This window comes from Aythya marila (assembly GCF_965140915.1).
Source record: "Aythya marila genome assembly, chromosome: 2".
Lineage (NCBI taxonomy): Eukaryota > Metazoa > Chordata > Aves > Anseriformes > Anatidae > Aythya > Aythya marila.
Window position 1 is genome coordinate 16,420,398 of NC_139043.1, and position 18,245 is coordinate 16,438,642.

At 50.1% G+C, this 18,245-nt stretch overlaps 1 protein-coding gene across 3 annotated transcripts in view; it reads right to left on the bottom strand.

The window, feature by feature from the left end:
• JCAD (junctional cadherin 5 associated) overlaps nt 1-18,245 on the bottom strand; it is a 55,148-nt gene that overhangs the window by 17,957 nt on the left and 18,946 nt on the right. Inside the window, exon 1 of one of the 3 annotated variants that reach the window (XM_082753048.1) lies at nt 9,831-9,915. The exons of 1 other annotated variant lie outside the window; for it this stretch is intronic. The gene's annotated coding sequence lies outside the window, so the exon portion shown is untranslated. Of the gene's footprint in view, nt 1-8,867; nt 9,163-9,830; nt 9,916-18,245 lie in introns of those variants that run through there. One more of the 3 variants, XM_082753050.1, reaches the window with a different exon arrangement.

Below are 18,245 nucleotides of genomic sequence, written 5' to 3' on the forward strand. Positions count from 1 at the left end.
TATGTAAAACATAAACCACTCCAGAGGGTTTTTGCTGCGTAAGGACTTCATCTGGCACACCTGGTGAGCGGTGTGTGTCCTTCAGAGCAGCAGGTCCACCTGAGGGACAGGAGCCCAGCATTAGCAGCCACCCAAAAGGAGATCATCTCTGCAAAGATCACGAAAAACAAAGTGTGTTTTATACACAGGGCTCTAAGGCTCTTCTTGGGCAAGAGGTAAGGGAGAGCCCTCTTCACTGCCATTAACAATAATTTGGATGGAGCCACTGCCGGGATGGCTGCTGCGCATTTATTAGGGCTAACCCTCTCGGGCTGCCTACCCACAGAAGCCGATGGGTTGCCTTAGTACCTAAACCAGTTTCTGTGGCACAGTGCTCCACGTACTGCAGCCACCCTGCAGCTCTCCAGCTTTATCCCCATCCCCTTATTGCTCACGCCCTGTCTGCTGGATGCCCTGGGGCCGCTGGTGCCAGCCCCCTGCGTGGCTCCAGGCGTGTGGAGAGCCCCTGGAGAGCACCAGGGCAGCCCACGGTGTGGAAAAGCAGTGTTTTAAGGCAGAAAAACACGCACGTTTTAAATGCAGAGCCACGATTTAGCCGGTAACCTGCAAGGCTGCAGAAGTGGCTTTGCAGCCTGCGAGCCTGCTTAGCATTGAAACCGGTTTGTCTCTGGAGCTTAATGAATCTCTTCCCTTTTCACGCAGGCAGCGCTACACACCCTTTAAAAACAGAGGAATAAAGCTCTGCGCCGAAAATATTTGAGGAGTCTCCCTTGCTAGGACAGGACTCCAAATTCTCAGTGAGTGCTCCGGGTATCGGAGCCAGCAAGCAGGCAGAAAGCAGGGAGGAGCAGGACCCTTCCCTGCCGGAGGGGAGGGAAGGCTTTGTGGTTTATTTTTGAGTGCTGACCTAAAAAGCTGATTTTCCATCCTCCCCCTGCCCTGGACCGTGCGAGGAGCCAGGTAGGAGCAGAGCAAGGGGAACAGCTGGCTGCTAGAGCTGCTCAGCCTCTAACGAGAGGAAGATCCGATGTGACTACCAGGGACGGCAGAAAGCCCATCGCAGGTGCAAGGAAGAAATGTGCTTTTCCTGCTATTATTGTCAGGCTGGAGCACGGCTTAACCCCCTCGCTGCCTCCTGCTGCAGCCACAGGGACATCAGGGAGGCAAAGGCAAAGGGACAAGGCACCCCCAGCCGTGGGGCTCGCTCTGATCCCCTTTTTGGTGAGGAGGAGCAAAGCTCACAGGACATCAACCCTGTCAGCACCCGATGCCCACAGGGACACCGGGCATCTTTCCAAAACTGGCTGCAGTGCTGGGACACTCTTCCCACCCTCCTTTAGATAAATAAATCTAAAAAAAAAGCTAAAATCAAAGGGATCGGACCGGCAGGAGTAGCAAAACCATGGCTGCGGTGCCGTCCTGTAAATAATCTGTGAGACTGGGCCAAAGAGTAAAGGCTGCGCAGAGCTTCTAATTCGAGGCAAGATCAACAAGGCTGCAAAACAGTTTGTTTTTCCAGCGCTCGGTTGTTTTGTTTGCCAATGACATCAGTGCTTTTCTGATAGGGTTTGCTTCCTGAGGATGCCTGCTATCTTGCCAGGGTTTCCGACTTGTCCCCGTCAGCCGGTACAGCCCCGCACCGAGCTGCAAACCGGGGCCAAGCTTTTCTCTGGAAACTTCTTCACGGTGCTGTCAGATGGAGAGGAGCGAGCGCGGGCTGAGCTGCGGAAATCTGCGTGGCCTGTGTGCCACTGAGCCCTCTGTGGCCTTCAGGGCAGGCTCTCGGCGTGCTCCTTCGCTTGGTGCTGATCCTGGGGGAGCACCCACGCAGTTCAGCAGGATGCCAGAAGGGACAGGGAAGTGGCCCGGAGCTGGCTGCCCTCTGTCACACCTCTCCCTCCCTCCGTTACTTCAAGTGGAAGGTGGCAACCCTCAAACTGTTCGAACACCACCCCTGGAAGTCCTTCTTGCACCCAACTCTCCCTATTCCACCTCTGCGTCACTATTTATACTATTTTGCAAGCAATTCTGTGCAACTTGACAGAAAGGACAGTAACCTAGGGGCATTGCTCACGTTGCAAAACGAAGCGCTCAACCATCACGAATTGCCAAAATCAAGGCACCCTGAACAACCCAACGGCTTGCTGCTGGCTGTGATTTCGTGCCTCCGGGCTGCTGAAGTCTGCAGGACTCCTGCCTCTGCTGATGCACGGGGCAGGTGATGCTGTTCTTCACGGGCTTTATCCACAGCAGCTATCCAGACGCTGCTCTGAAGACGGAGCTACTAACAGGCATCTGAATTACAATGCGTATTATCTAGATGGGTCACACATTAAGCTAGCTTATCTTCACTCACTTCTCTTAGCGTGCGCAGTGATTTTATTCTCATTTTATATCAGACACGTGCCAGACAGCAGTATTTATGTAGACAGACTAAAGTGAAAACAGCCCTCTCCATTCTAGGAGCCCAGCCTGAAGTGGCTGCAAGCAGATTTTTCTGAAGCACAGTGTTAAAATGGAACAAGGTATGTTGAAAGCAACAAGAAAGAGGCCAAGGGGCTGCAAGATGTGCCATGTGTGGCCAGCCAGGTGCCCACACAATGAAGGAAACCATGGGGTGACCCAACAAGCTGGTTGCAGTAGTTTGTCTAACTCCGTCCCTCTGCCCACCTAATCCAGCACCAACACATCTCCCTCCCACCCCGGTAGTTTCTCACCTCTCTGCACACCGCTGCCTTCATTCCCGGTTCCTTGGGAAACCGAGGAAAAGTTTCCCTGGGCAAAGCTGGGGCTACGCAGGCACACTCTGCTCACACATCCATGGGAGCAACGAGGGCACCAGCACTGCACCAGAGGCTGTGAGATGCTGACGGATGTGAGGAAAAAAAATTTTGGGAAAACGGAGCAGCTGGAATCAGAGACAGGTCTGCTGAGAACAACACGCAGACGTCTCCGAGCCTTGTAACCATAGATCCTGCTCCTGAGCGTGATGGCACCACAGCTCTCAACCAAGAAGCTGGAAGGTTTCTTTTCTTTCCCTGTTTTAATGTGGGCAAAACAACATTCCTCCTCTCCTTCCTCCTCTCCCTAGTTTTTCTTGGAAATGGTTGAATTGGTTTGGCTGACGCTATTAGAATAAATTTAGCCTGAGAGAGACACACAACCTGAAAGTCTCAGATGAAGTGATAAAAGCCCGACAGAATACAGCAATGGAGAACAGGTTCTTGGAGTTGAAGTTACAATACTAGATGGTACTACGAGCTCAGACTAAATATAACCCTGAGCTACATCCCAGGAGAATATCCAAGCCTTTGTCCATTGTAATCTCTCCTGTTTTCTCACTCTGGTTTTGCATGTGTGCATACAAGACAGCTTATCAAAACCACACACACTCCGTGAGACGTTTACCTTGATCCTTTTGGAGAGAGATGGGGCTGCAAAGGGCAGGCTGCTTCACAGCTGAACCTGGCGTGCCGAGCCCCTGCCCTCTGCTCAGAACCACGGGTGATGTGGAAAGAGCTGGCACCACGTTTGCTTGCCGAAAGACAGACGTTCAGATGGTAAAGAAGAAATTCATTAATGGAAGTCGGATGCATTCAGCTCAGCGGGCCCTAATAAAGCGCAGGCCTGGAGTAAGGTGGGAGTAGGGATGTAGCCAGAGCAGCCTCCAAGCCATTAGCAAATACCTCCTAGAAGCTCTCAGAGGATGGGCGAAGGGCGAGCATTATCTAACTTCAAACAAAACGGGGAAACAGACAGATCTGAGGTATCATAGACCAAACAGCCTGGCTTTGATACCAACCCAGACAGATTATTCAAGCCACTTGTAAATACTTCTGGTAGGTGTTGATTTATCACGGAGCAGGAGGGAGAGGGGACGAGCGTGCGGCCCAGCAGGAGCAGCGCGATTTCCAGCTCCCTGCAACCCTGCAGCTGCATCCACTCCCACATGATAAAGTCGTAAGAAAACAGAAAACACAGACTTGTCAAGAGCAAATTAAGTCTAATCAATGTAATTTTCTTCTTCAGCAGAGTTGGTAGCGTAGTGACTAGGGGGAAAATACAGAAGTTGCACGTTGGAAGGAGGAAAACTTTTGACGGATGCATGTGACAGTTTTATATGCAAAGCAGGTGAATACGATTTATGTATAATATATTATCGTAGGTGGATATACAAATGTTCCAAATCTGCACTCAAGGAATAGTGAGTAAATTAAATGTCAGCCTGAAAAGACACACAAGGGCTCTGCCGGGGGTTTTGCTCTATTCAGTATTTCCATTAATAACTTGTAAATTAGAATAAGGATTACAATTACAAATCAGTAGGGAGTGCTACGAGCATTTTCAGAGATTACAATTAGAATAAAATCTTAATAAATTAGAGAACCTATCCGAAGCGAATGACAGATTCAACACAGGCAGGTGCAAATCACCACGCCGAAGAAGGAAGATGTGTAAGTACAAAACGGAGCGGTACAGCAGGAGGGTCTCGGGGCCTAGAGCCACACAGAAAAAAGGCATCAAGAATAGTGCAGGATTTGGCACCCAGAGGCGAGTACATCTGGAAATACCCCAGGAGGAGCACCTCATGTCAGGCTGTCCTGCTCCTCTCCGTGCCCGGCCCCGCACCCAGTCCTGGGCCCTGCCTCCAGCTGCTTCCTGCCAGCCGCTGGCAGGAGTGATAAAAGGGTTATGGAGTGTGACCCCTGGAGAAAAGGCTACAAGAAGCGGCCTTGTTTAGCCAGAGGACAAGGGAGGAGGGATTGGGGTGAGAGAATGAGACGCGATAACAGGTTTCAGAGATGTCAGGCTGCTAGCAGGCAGCGATAATCTTGTCCCGCTCCCTGCTGATGTAGGAACCTGAAGGAATTGCCTCAGCAGGCAGCACGGGAGGCTTGGGTTAGGCATCAGGAGAGACTGTCTAGCCCTGAGGATAGTCAGACACTGGGAAGCTACAAATCTCCACCAACAATGGTCTTCGAGAACAGGCTGAAGGGACATCTATCAGCAACAGTGGAAATAAAGCAGATCCTGACCTGGACACAAGGGATTTGGGACAGAAACTAAACAGTTTGACATTCCTCCACCCTCCCCCCCATCCCCAAAGGTATTGTTTTGTTGAAATGCCCCACACCTGTAATTCTGAATATTTGACTAGACGACGTATTTCTTGTTTCCCTCTTGATTCCTCAGCTGCAGCTTGCTGGCCTCCACCCTCTCCTAGGGGCCTACCCTCACACGAGCGCCATTGTGCCTCCACCACGAGCCTCATGCAGATGAAGAGGACCAGCACACAGCTCTTTGGGAAGTAAAGTCCCAAAACGAGCACAAGGCACAAGAAACACCACACGCTGAAGGAGCTTGCACACAGAAGAGGCAGCAGATGACCTGAGAAGAGGCACGAGGACAGGACCCGACCAGAGGACTGGGGTCAGATCTGGACACACAGCACCAGACAGAGCTTCAAGGCCGTCCCCAGTACAGCCAACACCACACCAAGGGTTTCAAAGCCACTAAATGCATGATCAGCTCTGCTGACCACACGTGAAGACGTGCCACAGTCATTGCTGGGAGATAATTCAGTGTTATGGCGGCTCCACAGGCCCTCCCAAGCGAGTCTCTCTCATTCACCTCACAGAAACGAATAAGAAATCTGTGAATTTTGTGTTTAATCCTCATTACCTATGGGCAGGAGGGTTCACATTTTTTTTCTGTAACACAGAGGTTCACAGAAAGGGAAAATTATAGCTCACGTCCTCTCTGCAGTCTTCGAGCAAGAAGTCCTCACTGAAATCACCAAGGAGCCGAGCCAGAGAATAAATGAATGATCCAAGGTGGCTCCAATAAAATTAGGAAGTGGGGAGGAGGAGAGGAGTGAGCGTTAAAGAGTTTATCTATCTGGAAGAAGGTAGTTATTCCTGTCTTTTATCTCACTGGCACAGATGTATCAGCAAACCCACCAGGGCATGAGAGAGCACCGAGCGCCTTCTCCGCTGGGGGAGGCCGTAACGAGTGACTGCTGCTCTCCCCCTCTGCTGGGTTTCAGGTCAGGTTTTGAGGCTTGCCTTCTTGGATTTGCCAAGAAAAAATGGCACAGAGCTCGATTTATTTTTTTTAAGTGCTGTGGGTGTTTGAGTATTGGGTTCACATGATGATGAAATACGTGTCTGATGGTGCGTGGCTGGGAGGTTGGAGCTGAGCTAGTGCTGATTTTTAAATTTGCTGTAGCCTAACCCAGCGCTGACTGAGCATTCATTTGCTCAGGCTCCGAAGCATCCGAAGAGAAATAAAGGCAGAAACGGGGAGAGGAAACGTCCAGGCATGCACAGACACCACTGCTCGTGTTAGCTGGTTTTCAAAACGTCAACAGCTCGCTCCCACCGAGGACAGAGCAGCACACTGCTGCACTGAAATCCGTCCAGATTTTCTTCAGAGAAGGAGCAATTGTTAAAGAGCACTCGCTGCTACTCTGCACGGCAGATATAACGAGTTCTTAGACCAATTGGCAGCATATGGTATATTTCCCCAAATGACAGCTTTTGTTTGTCGCAAGAAGAGAACAAAACAGTACATTTATTAAACAAAGCGTAATTAGCTAACTCTTTCCCTGCCCAAAAGGAGCAATAGAGAATATTTTTTAAAACCCAGACGAATGTTTCCGTGCAGTTATGACGCTTCTGTACGGCAAGATCCATCAGGGTTGTGGTGGAACAAAGCAAATGTAATCACATTTGTTGTTCACATCCTAAAATCAGGCTGCTAGGGGCTAATCATCTCACCTCAAATACCTGTGGGCAAAGTGCTAATAAGCAACTCCCACACTAAGACTGCGTGAGCTTTTTTTTTTTTTTGTAATTGTTTTTTTAACAGAAACACTCTCATTTGTATAAAGCAAAAAAAAAAAAAAAAAAAAAAAGGATGTCAATAATAACTGTATTGAATGTTTATAAGTAAAAATTTCTAATAAGGGATCCATCACGGGGCCGAATGTCTTTGAGGTGACAGTGACATGACTTACAGAGCCTGGGCTTTGTGATCAAAAGGATTACGCACATTAGCATCCTACTAATCACAGCAGGACGGGCCGGCCCATCAGGCCAGGGCTCACGGAGGAGCGATCCGCAAACAAACACTTTCTCCCGCTCACAACTGAGGCTGGGAGCGGAGGCGCTCCAAGCTTGTCATGGTCTTCTCCTCTTTCAAAGAGATAAGGATTGTGTCTGCTGGGGTAAATAAATTCTCAGCGTAGCCTTATACGTCTGTTTGTTTACTCATTTTCAGACATTACCATCCTCTCCTGTGCTGTTATCCCTTTTATATTACCCTTGTATGTATAATTGAGTGCACTCTCTTCTGGATTGACCCTTTGCTTCTTCCTGTATTATAGACATCTTTGATCTTCCTTTCTTGCGTCTGTGTGTCCTGCCTTGTAGTCTCAGCAGGATTTCCCCCCGACCCCTTGCACTACTAGAAAATAAAAGCCAAGTAGCACTTGAGAGCATTAGTGTTAGAAAAAAAAGTAAGACAGGCACCTCTCCTGTACACTGGTAGGGTACATACAGAGGGGTGAAAGGTGGCACAGATCCTGAGCACAGAGCCCCAGGGACCAAAAAGTCCAGCAGCAAGCAGCGTGGTGGGGTAAGAGGACCTATCATAAAGCTTCAGAAATGGCTGGTAAATTTTCCCTTCCCTTGCCCCACCATTTGAGATGGTCCAAGTTATGTCTGACGACTTCTATTAATATCCCAACTGCAATACACTTGGGCGACAAAGAGTCTGCTGCCCATTTTTGTTCTCTGCAGGCACTGCCAGTACCAGAAGAACAGCGGGTTATCTCTACGTAGATGTGAAAAGATGCCATCCGTTCACATAGAGACCTTAACGACCACATCAAGACCACTGGAAGGCTGACCAGCCCCTTCCTTTGTCGCTGGAACCGGTGAGTAAGCTTCCCCAGCAAGCCCCAGTCCACTGGCTTTTAAAACAAAGCACAATAGCAAGGTTGCAGAAAGTGAGATAACCCTTTCCACTCAAGCAGTGAAAAACAACATCTGTTAAAAAACAAATAAACTGGTGTAATGGCTTCAGCAAGAGACCCAGAGGATTTTAGAGATGCAGCTCTTGTTTGGGTCGACACATTGTGAAAAGCAAATTACAAGAGAACAATTGTTTCATACCAAGCTCTCCCACCCCTGAACTCCCTCAAGGTTAATTAGGATGGCCTTTGGCCAAATTAATTAGAAGATCTGGACAGGACTTTGCTCTGCACTCACAACTAGTTCCAAGGTGACCGAGAAGTTCAGAAATGCATCACCTCCCAAATAAAGTCTGCTTGGCAAAAACCAAGCCCACATGTGCCATGTCATTTCTCTGGCAATCAGGAGCAATGCTTAAAAGTAACCTTTTCCTAACCAGGCGGCGAAGGGCAGAAGATTTTCTGCACCCTTCCCACTGAACAATATGCCCTTGTTTATTTTCTGTGTGCTTTTTAGGTCACAAGAGGCCAGTGAAATTATGCATCGAAAGAACAATATACCAGTGTGACATGCCACTTGACACACACGGCCAGGCAGGCTCTGAAGGAGCAGTATTTTCCAGGAGCTGGCGAACACACGCTGCAGCAAGGAGAGAGCATGAACATCACCAGGCAGAGGATGCAGAAATGGGGCCGAACCTTTGAAACAACAGCCTGAGCTGGCATTTTGCAGCACGCTGTGCCTGGTGGGACACCCTAGGGAGCATCCTGCCTCCAGGGCTAGGAGCTGCCCGGGGCAGCAGCCTGCCTTGGTCCTCTCCTTACTCCTGCTGCCCTCAGCATCCTCAGCAAAGGGGCTAGCTGGCAGGACCACACTTTTTCCTCCACGTACCTGGGCGTGCTGTATAACTGCAAGAACATGACAGGGTAGGGCAGGTCTGGCCTCGGTGATTACAAACTGGAAGCGCTGGGACAAACTGAGGCTCTCGGGGCGGCTGCATCCCTTAACTGCACAGCCCTTCTCTGTCATTAATCCCATTGTTTTCGGTCTGAAGCTGGAAGGTTGCTATTTTCCCCGTGCCTGCTCCCCACGAGCAGCAGCAGCCCTTCTGGGCAGAACCAGAACTTTTGAAGCAATGAGAAGAAAACACTGCAGCTCACGGGAAGAAGCAGAGCTGAATGCTTCTCGCAGGGCACAATTCTCACCGTCACCGGCCAAGGTTTAACGCCTTGCCTGTGCGGATCAGCCTGAGCGCTCAGTTAGATCATATCTGCACTTGGGGTAACCCAACATGCAGGGTCCCCGACACAAAAAAAAAAAAAAAAAAAAAAAAAAAAAGCTATTATTCTCAACTCTTGACAAAACAGGGAAAAAAATAAAAAAACAAAAAGGAAAAAAAATATTTAATAGATGCAAGAGCCCACTGGCAGGGACCTAGGGGCAGAGTGAGGCCACCCCTTGTAATCCTGAGCCCATACCCAAGTGCCATACGGGCGCAGACCCCTTCTGACACCGCAGCGCTGATCCCCTCCGTCACAGCAAGCGCTCTGGGACACGGAAAATGGAAACAAACCACCAGACCCCAACAACTGCCGTGCAGACACGAGCACAGACCCCCAAAGGGGAGCCTGCTGCTGCTCCCCCCTCCTGCAGCCACCCCGCACCGCGGGGACCCCTGCGGGCTGCTCCAGCCGCGCCCCCCCCAAACCTCCCCGGGGGAGCTGGGGGGCTGCCGGCGGACCCCCCTTTCACCGAGGGGTCCCAGCAGGTGCAGGGCGACCCCACAGGCTCCTGCAGCTCGTCCCCGAGCCCCCCCGACCCCATGCCCGTTCCCCCCCCCCCCCCGGCACTCACCGCTCCGCGGCAGCCGGGAGGCGCCGAGCCTGCGGGGCCCGCCACCCGCGGCGGGGCGGGACGGGGCGGGACGGGCTGGGATGGGCTGGGACGGACTGGGACGGACTGGGATGGGCTGGGATGGGCTGGGACGGGCTGGGATGGGACGGGAGGAGCGGGGCGGAGCGGCCGCGGGAGGCCTGTGAGGAGCGGCTGAGGGAGCTGGGGGGGTTTGGGCTGGAGAAGAGGAGGCTGAGGGGAGAGCTCATTGCTCTCTGCTGCTGCCTGAAGGGAAGGGTGGGGAGCTGGGGTCGGGCTCATCTCACAGATAACCAGTGATGGGACTAGAGGGAATGGCCTCAAGTTGCGCCAGGGGAGGTTTAGGTTGGAAATGAGGAGATATTTCTGCTCAGAAAGAGCAGCCAGGCACTGGGACAGGTTGCCCAGGGAGGTGCTGGAGGCACTGTCCCTGGGGGTGTTCAAGGAAAGGTTGGACGTGGTGCTTGGGGACATGGTTTAGTGGGTGACATTGGTGGTAGAGGGATGGTTGGACCAGATGATCTTGGAGGTCTTTTCCAACCTTAATGTTTCCCTGATTCTATGACTGCAGCCCACACAGCACAAGCCCGCTCACGGGGAGCTGGGGACACGTCCAGCACCTGTACATCCCTCCAGGAAGGTGACACAGAAGGGCCTGACGCCAGAGCCCTGCAGGGAGCACACTCCCGTGTGGGCACTTGATGGAAAATATCAACTTTCCCCACACGGGGATGAGCTGCAGAAAGAGTCTAGCCAAGAGGGAGAGGGATCAGAGCACGTCCTTCTTCAGCTGCCACGTCTGCTGGCCTGGGCAGACCGCATGCCCAAAGGGCTCGTCCTTGCCATGGTTTTCACTGTCACATTTGGGAGCATTATTGGGTGCCTGCTTCCCCCCCTCTCCACTCCCCGTCATTTAGTCAGCCTTGAGAAACAGGTGAATCATTTGAAAATCTACTTCAGTTTAATGATGCTCTGGAAAGGGTATGTTTGTGAATCATTTACTTCAGCAATTCCTTGGGCCCGCCAACTGCTCACCATGTCTTAATTGACTTTTACCCTAGGCCATCAAAGCGCTTTACACATGTTCACGAACAGAGCCCTGTTCAATACGTGCTCTGGCTCAGAGTGGGAAAACAGGGGCTGGAAGTTCAGCGATAACTCCAGGAGCTGGGCAGGAGAGCCCAGAACCAGGTGCAGGTTCCTGGTGCCCTGCTTTCGATGTAATCATCATTGTCCTGCTTTTCTCCAGGCGTCTCCTTTCACCTTCCAGCAGCGAGGCTCTGTGCCTGCAGCCACTGGCACACGAAGCATCCCCAAGGGCAGCACCGCTGGTGGCAGGGGGACCTGCAGAAGGACCCCATGCAGCACCACCTCACCCCCCAGCCGTGCGGGGCACCCGTGCAGCTCCCGCAGCTTTGCTGGTCAGGTAGCCCTGTATTTTGCCCACAGCAAAGCCTTGTGGCTGGCAGTAAATGAGCAGAAAGACTGGGTTTTGTCAGAGCACAGCTTCATGTGGGCGTGATGGTAGCACAGGTTTCTGTCAAAGAGGCCTTGCTGGCACTAGTTAAGGTTATTTATTATTTAAATATCTTGACGCTGACAGGCAAATTGGGAGGTGTTTTTTTAATACCTGTCTCTACTGTCTTTTATGAAAAAATAAATAAAAATTCAGGATGATTTCCTCATCTGCATGGCTGCAGCTCGGGGCTGTTTGCTTGGCTGTAAGAGACAGTCCTGCTGACATCCCTCCTTCCCGAGCCCAAACCTCCCTGTTGGGGGTTAGGACACAGTGCAAGTGCTGTAGCACTGGGAGCTGGTGGGGGGCACCAGCTGGAGCGGCCCCTCTGGAGGAGGAAGCCTGTGTCATGTTCTGAACAATGTCAACGTGAAGGGAAGGGTCATGTCCTTGCCCTCGGGAGTTCACTGCCTGCAGAGAGCACGATAAAAGCACACAACGCAGCACACCCCAAAGCCAGGTGCTGTTTGCATCTCTGCATTTGGGGGTATTTTTGTTGTTCCTCTTCTGAGGGTACGTGGTGGGCTGCAAAGGGAAGTGCAGCCCTTGAAAGAAGGCACTTCTGCAAACTCATTAGGAGTCCTGCACTCTCCGGAGGTTTCCTTAAAGTCAAAAGGCCTTGAAATGAGAAACAGCTTTCCTCCTAAAACAAAGAGAACAGCCACCTGTGCTTCTGGCTCTCCTGTTACAGAGAAAAGCCTGAAAACACGACCTGGACGTAGCCCTGCGGCCTGACACCAGAAAGCAAATCGCATCGTTTTCAAGATGATCTGGGCATTCTCTCAGGCTGGATTCACAATTAGCGACTGTGAACAGCTGCAGCCCCAAATCCCACGTAAGGGGGGCTGAGCAGAGGATTGGTGTGTGGCATGAAGACACGGGACTGTGTCTCGTGTCTCGAGCTGGGGAGCTCCGAGTGCTGTGCTGGGCTCTGCCCCTCCACGGAAATGTGGCTTTTGGGGACTTTTTTGCCCCTCCTGCATCTTGCCCTCAGCCTGCTAGCGAGGAGACTCTTGGCGCAGATGGAGCTTCTGGTTTTTCCCCAGCTCAGTGCCCAGATTGGTGGGGTCATGGTCTCACTCAGGTGGAGAAGGGTAAGGATACTTGGAGAAAGGCAAAGATGAGGAAAAGCAGAGGAGGGAGGAAAGCAATTCTGCTTTTTTTGTGTGTGATGGCAGTAAATGTGCATGGCAGGTGGAGCACTGCTCCCTTGCAAAGCCCATGGTCCTGTGGAGATGTTCCTATCCTGGCTCTTTCTGGAGAAGAGGACCACAGTCGGACCTTCTTCTGTTTGGCACTCCCAACCTAAAACAGCTGTAAGAAGTAAATGTGCCTGTGAGAGAAACACACATGTACAATTGGGGGCTGCAGAAGAGAAAAGAGCCCTGAAGCCTCTGGCACAGGGCTCGGCCACTGAGGGCTCTTGAGGTGGGTGAAAATCATGGAAAACAGGAATGTACAAATGCGGGAGAGGCAGGCCAGATGGGGGAAATACAGATGGATTCATGTGCAGGGAGGGGAAAAGGAAAAACACGGCGCACGCTGCACACCGGCCAGCTCCTCAGCCCCAGAACTGCTGCTGGCCGTGGCTGTGTGATGAGTGAATGGGAAGTTCTGGTCTGCTCGGTGCAAGTTATTGCTGCTTTATGCCTTTATAATTTGCCCTGGCCTGAACGCCTCCCTCGCCAGGACTCCTCTGTGTTTTGTGTCCCATCATCAGCACTGCTGCTCAAGGCCAGGGCTGTCCTGCCATCCCTACCTAGCTTGTTGCAAGCTTTCAGCCTTGTATCTTTAAATGATCTTGTGTCAGTGATTTTACCTCGAGGTCAACCAGATTCCATCAGATTTTGGTGTGGTTTTAAGTGACTAGGTACATTAATTATTCCCCGAAACGCAGTAACAGCGTTTGTCTTAGGTCCAGTTGCTGGGGATGTATTTAGGAACACACGCTGAAATCACCACATACCTGAAGTTTACCATAACTAACTAGCCACAGATGTGCTATTAAAACCCTGCTTATTTTTTTCCTCTTGTCCGTCCTAAAGGGCACGTTACAGCCATGATATACGAAACTTTCTTAGAACAGATGCTATTCATAAACAGAACAGATATTACACTTTTGCAAGAAAACACAAGTAATGTCACATTACTCCTCCCGCCAGTAATCACCTGTTTATAGAATTGGCACCTCTTCAGTTTGGAACAGAGGAGCTTCAGATATTTTATAGCTCCATCAAGGGAAACACTAAGCATTGCCATGGAGAGGAGAATGTTTTTGTTTGTCCTCCGTACTTCTTTAGCTGTATTTTGAGCTGATATTTGGGGATTCAATTCCTTAACTACTTCACCACTTCCTAAGTGTCCCAGAGCAGTGGGTCAGTGCACTGCTGGCATGTAGTTTCCTTTAGATGTAAGGACTAAGTGAGCATCTGTATGACACACAAATGTATGTTGGAGGTTAGAAAACATGGATAAAAAAATAAAAATAAAAAAGTAATTAACCCAGAAGAACCGTACACACACACTGTGTGTGAAGACACCTGAATGTTGAGAAGGCTGCTGAAGAGGTTGAGGTGTGGCACGCAAATTACCCTTCAAATTTTAGCTGTTTTACATTTGGGAAAATTAGGTAGTGTTTCTAAAACTTTTGAAGTGCTAAATATTGTTAAAACAATCCTTGCAGCTCTTTCATTCAAGGACTTGGCTCGGGGTGCTCGGGAAATATGAATGAGCTTCTCATCACAACACCCCGGAGAGGTGGGAAGTTCTGACAGGAATTGCTCCCATCACTCAGACGGGGAACACAACTGCTAGGCCTAATTTTTCAGAAGAGCCTTCTGACTAAAATATTTGTACAGTCGTTCAGCTGAAAAGCTCTCAAGAAGGGCTGGGAGCTCCAGCAGGCCTCCTGGGAAGGTGTTGGGGATGGAGAAGAGGTCGGAGAAAGCAGGGGTGGATAGAAGGGGAATAGTTGTGTGATAGCAAAGAATATTGGTGCAGGATCCGGCCTACTTTTCCTAGTTTAAAATTTGGATGCCCACTGCCCTACCGAAGGCTGATCCTTGCCTTAGTTCAATATAAGTAATAGGGATTTGATGCCTTAAGTACAAGGGTATACAAACAGTACACCAGAGACACTATTGCATCTCTGCTGATGCTCACAAGGGCTTTGATGGCCACATCATCGTTTCTGCTAATGATCCACGTGTCGCTCATTAGGGAGTGAAGTCTTGCAGACGAGGTCACGGCTGAGAACAGACATTTGAGATGTATACAACAGAGAAGTGGTCTTTTTGCAAGCATGGGACAGGTTTTAGTTTTATTTCTCTAGTCAAAAAGCAGGGGTTAGCAAGGGCTGTGATCCCACTGACATCACCGTGGAATATTCTGATGAAAGCACGCTCTTTGGGCTCTGGTTGGATCTCATATTTTACCACAAGATCTTGATGGTCTAAATGCTTGCTTCACTGTTACTTGGGGTGCTTGGCTGCTCCCAGCCACACTCAGCAGCCCCCAGGGTTATGCCTGATATCCAGTGCTGGTCTGGGCAAGCAGTTGGGTGCACCCTGTCCTCTCACGGAGTTTTTCACCACAGCACTGTCCAACTGTGACACCAGATTCACTGAGGGGAGGTCAGATGGTGACCTATTGGCTTCATGGGGAAGGCTGAGAGTACAAATTCAGGTCGCCCACAAGCATCAGCTGAAGATCCTTTGCCTTTTCATGAAGCTAATTACAAAGCTACCTTGAAAAAAAAAAAAAAAAAAAAAGCAATTTCATCTTCAGAACAGCTGCAAAATTGTTCTTAGCAGCATAAATAATTTAACTCACAAGGACACAGCGTGTGTGTGCTGAGCAGCTCTTTATCTGGGAGAGCGGAGGCTGAAGTAGTGGGGCACCTGATGGAAGGGACGCACACGAGGTGGGGTGATAAAAACATGCAAAATAACATAGAAACAGGACAGGTAGTTTGGGAATGTCTCCTCCCTTTCCTGAACATACACATATAAACAGTTAGCTGGAAGATGGCAAATCCCGTACTGATGTAGGGATTTGGACGTATTTCTGCTGCATGTAGTTAGGCTGCGGCAGTCACTGCTCGAAGATACAACCGAAGCCCTGGGGTTCGTAAGGAGCAAATGAAAAACACATACAGGCAACAAAAGAACCCATGGCTGCAGCAGTAAATATCAAGAAGCAGAGTCTGGAGGGGCTGCGCTCTGCCGTAAGCCCTTCCCCAAGGACCACAGGTTCACACTGGGGAACATCACGGAAATAGTGCATTTTAATACCAAACCACAGCACACAATAAAACGGCTCTTGCTGTAAATGTTCTGCGGCATCTTTCCTATTAGTTCCATAAGGATTTAAATAATAGCTATTTAACTTCAGCTCACCAACTCCAGCCTTCAGCTGTGGCAGCATTACATTTTCAAAGGGCAGCACTGCCCTTTCTGAAATACTGCCTCCCTGCCACGGAGCTACACGAGCTCATTTTATGAGATACCAAGGGCAGAAAACTGGGCTATTTTATTTTATTTTATTTTATTTTATTTTATTTTATTTTATTTTATTTTATTTTATTTTTATTTTATTTTATTTTATTTTGCTGTAGAAGAAGCTTGGCATGGTGGCAGGGGCGGGAGCACGAGGCCGGGCTGGCTGTAAGGGGACGACTCACAGAGTTCAGCAAGAGTTTGCAAGACCCCTTCGTGCCAGGCCGTTCCCACAAAAAGTCTCACCCAAAAAGCTGAAATTACAGTCTGTTAAAGAGAAAAATATATATATATATTTAAGAATGGCTTGTAATTTTTGAGCCAGAAGAGCTATGTTTATCTCCCAGAGAACAGCCCCTTGAAGGCACGAGTGTCGCTCGGGGTTGAAGGCCCAGCAGAAAGGCCGCGGAGGGATGGATTTTGGACATGGAGCACAAGGAATCTGTCTCCTTGGGGCAGGCCACTGTGGTTATCTAGCTGATATACTCCAGGATGGTGCGGCTTTCTGTATCCAAACACATCTTGACACGGGAGATTACACAGATCCCCGGGCTCTGGAGGGCGGCCAGGGCAGCGCAGCCGCCCCACGCAGCTCTCTGTGAGGGGAGCAGGCAGGGGCACGGCGGGGGTTTGTTATCAGGGAGCAGAGACCTGTCACTCTGATGTGCCGGGGGGTGAAGGGATTAGGGCTCAAATCCATTCTTAATAGAAAAATCTTTTCCAAGCGCCTGCCTTGAAGCTGTGAAATCACCTCAGGAGAGTGCTGTTATCTGTGGGGGCAGCACGGGCCCACCTCTGCGTCAAGTGCCGGTCCGAAATAGAAAAACATAGCTGCATAAAGCATCCCCGTGGCACAGAGGCATGCTCAACAAGCTGCTTTCCTTCCCCCTCACTCCCACCGGGGTACAGGTTTAGATGTGAGTGGGGTCTGTAGACCCACAGTGATAAACTTGCCTTGTGCTTGTGTAGTTTGTTCCTGCAGCTAACTCTTACTCACTCTCGTATTGTTTTGCAGGAGAGTTCGCACTTACTCAAATACTGCTCTCATCCCCGTTTCCTAACTGGTGTCCACTTGCATTGGACTGGAGAGGAGACACTTCTTCAAGGAAAGTATTCATGCCCAGAACTTTCTGAGCAACATTATGGAAACACAATTTGGCTTGATAACCTGCTAAATTACAACAACCGTGCAAAAGCATCACAGCACCAGCAGCAGAACATACGCCTGCACCATAAAGGGTTGCAGGTGTGTAGGGGATGTATTGTAGCATGGAAGTCTTTGAAGTCTATTAATTTCTTACGCAGTCTTGTGGAAGCTGATACTGATATTACAAATAAGTCTTGTTTGGAAGGTGGGGAAGTCCAAGCTCTCATGCTAAATGCTTTTCTTGTTGAGCCGAACTCTCCGTCTGTACAGCACCAGAGGGAAAATGGAGCCAGGCACCAAAATAATAAAAAAACATTAATTGGGCAAAGCCTCATTCAGATTAATCAAAAGGCATCCGTGTGCATTTTACTAGGTTGTCTTGGCTTGAGGCTGCCTCCTGTACAACTTATGCAGCCTGTCTGAGTCACCAGAGGGCTTTTAGACTCATCAGTGGAGATTACACCTATACTTACGCTGTATTTTCTCTATTGCTGATCAGAAACAACCACCACGGAAGCCTTAATTTGTCACATCCTGTCTTCCACGGGCTGAAGCTTCACTCCCTGTATTTTGGCAGGCCGCAGGGCAGCACAGAAGTGTCACACAGCCTCGCATCAGGAGGCAGGCCATGCAAAGACTGGGACCAGTTATACCACACACCCTTCAATCACACTGCCAGCCTGTCCCAACCCGGTCATCCCCACAGACAAGTCCCTGCTCTGGGGGGTCCCATGTCCCCTTCCCAGACAGCAGGGACCTTACAAGACCTCGCTTCACCTCCCAAGTATTGCAAAGACCTGGATCTAGAAGGAGACCCTTAGTTCAGGCTGGTTTTGAGAGCCTTGTTTGTCCGCAGCGGGCTCTGGGAGAAAAGCAGCCAGTCGGCCTCTGAATGAGCTGTCTGAAAGGAGACTAAGCACTCCCAGGCACATGCAGCTATAGTGGGGCAGACAACATCGGGCAGAGCTGAATCGCATCCACTACAATGAGAAAATTGAAATGGAAATGAGTCGTCTTACTTCAGCTCTGCCTTTTGTTGTGCCCCACAGGCAGCGTGCACCTGTGACCGTGTGTCCTCCAAAGTCAGCGTACACGCGTCCCGAGTGACAGAAGGTAAGCTTTGCCATCTATTTCCCCTCTTTACCAGAAGATTTTCTGTTCTCTGTCTGCTTAATGTGAGCTCTGTGGTCATGAGCAGCACCACAAACCCTGTAAGCATTTGACAGGCCTCAGGAGGG